This window comes from Charadrius vociferus, unplaced genomic scaffold (genome assembly GCF_000708025.1).
Source record: "Charadrius vociferus isolate BGI_N301 unplaced genomic scaffold, ASM70802v2 scaffold2359, whole genome shotgun sequence".
Taxonomy (NCBI): domain Eukaryota; kingdom Metazoa; phylum Chordata; class Aves; order Charadriiformes; family Charadriidae; genus Charadrius; species Charadrius vociferus.
Genome location: NW_009650033.1, coordinates 103672 through 104601, shown reverse-complemented (window position 1 = coordinate 104601; position 930 = coordinate 103672). Strand labels below are relative to the sequence as shown.

Genomic DNA, 930 nt, shown 5'->3' with positions numbered 1-930 from the left:
CCCGCGCGGGGACCCCTCGATCCAGTGCATCCCGGCTCCTCTCCGGCACTACCGAAGGTGCCCCGTGCAGAGGAGACGGCAAATAACGCCCCGCAGGAAAGCGGCTCAGCCCGCCGGCAGCAGCGGGAGATGGGAGATGATGGGCAGGGGCAGCCCCGGGAATGGGATGGAGCCCCCGGGAATCCCCGCTCCCTCCCGGCTCCGCCGGCGTCCTTCCCTCCAGAAAAGGGCCAAAGGCTGCGAATAACCCAACTCACGCTCGCAGGGGCTCCGCCAAACCCAGCAGCAGCTCAGCTCTCGCCAAAGGAGGATGGAGCCGTTTCGCCGTGTCCCCCCTTTCCCCAGCGTGGGCACGGGGGGCACCGGCGCCCGTCCCCCGCCCCGTGGCACCGTCTCGCTCCCACAACTCCACCTACACGGCGCGAGCCACCCCGACGTCCCCAAACAGAGCTCGTCACCCGCGGCGAGCCAGCCTCATCCCGCAGGGAGCCGCACACACCTCAGCCCCCTCCGGAGAAGGGACACAAGGAGGGACCACCGCATCCCGGCGGGGACCGCGAGGGGCCGAGGAAGAGCCGGGCTGCCGTTTCTGGGCGAGACGCGATGGGCTGAGCCTCAAACCTGCTCTTCCTGAGCACACCCAGCGTTATCAGCCAGCATCTGCGGTCGGGGAGGCAGCTCAGCACTTACAGAGCACTAAATATATCTGTAACGTATCTGCCAGATTCCATCAATCTCTATTTTACACCGGGGAGAGAAGAGCACTGAGGGAGCGGTGGGAAACGCTCCTGGTCCGGGATCGCCCTTCCCTGCCCCAACGCTGGCGAGGGGGTCGGGGGCGCCAGGCAGCACTGGGGGGGGATGCGCCGTGCCCCAGAGGGAGTTTTGGGGGTGGTGGGAGCTGCGGCGGTGATCCAGGGAGCGCACCCC

The 930-nt window shown here is 67.8% G+C and overlaps 1 protein-coding gene across 1 annotated transcript in view; it reads right to left on the bottom strand.

Moving 5' to 3' along the window:
• SNX27 (sorting nexin family member 27) overlaps window positions 1-930 on the bottom strand; it is a 22350-nt gene that overhangs the window by 926 nt on the left and 20494 nt on the right. The gene's annotated exons all lie outside the window — the stretch shown is intronic.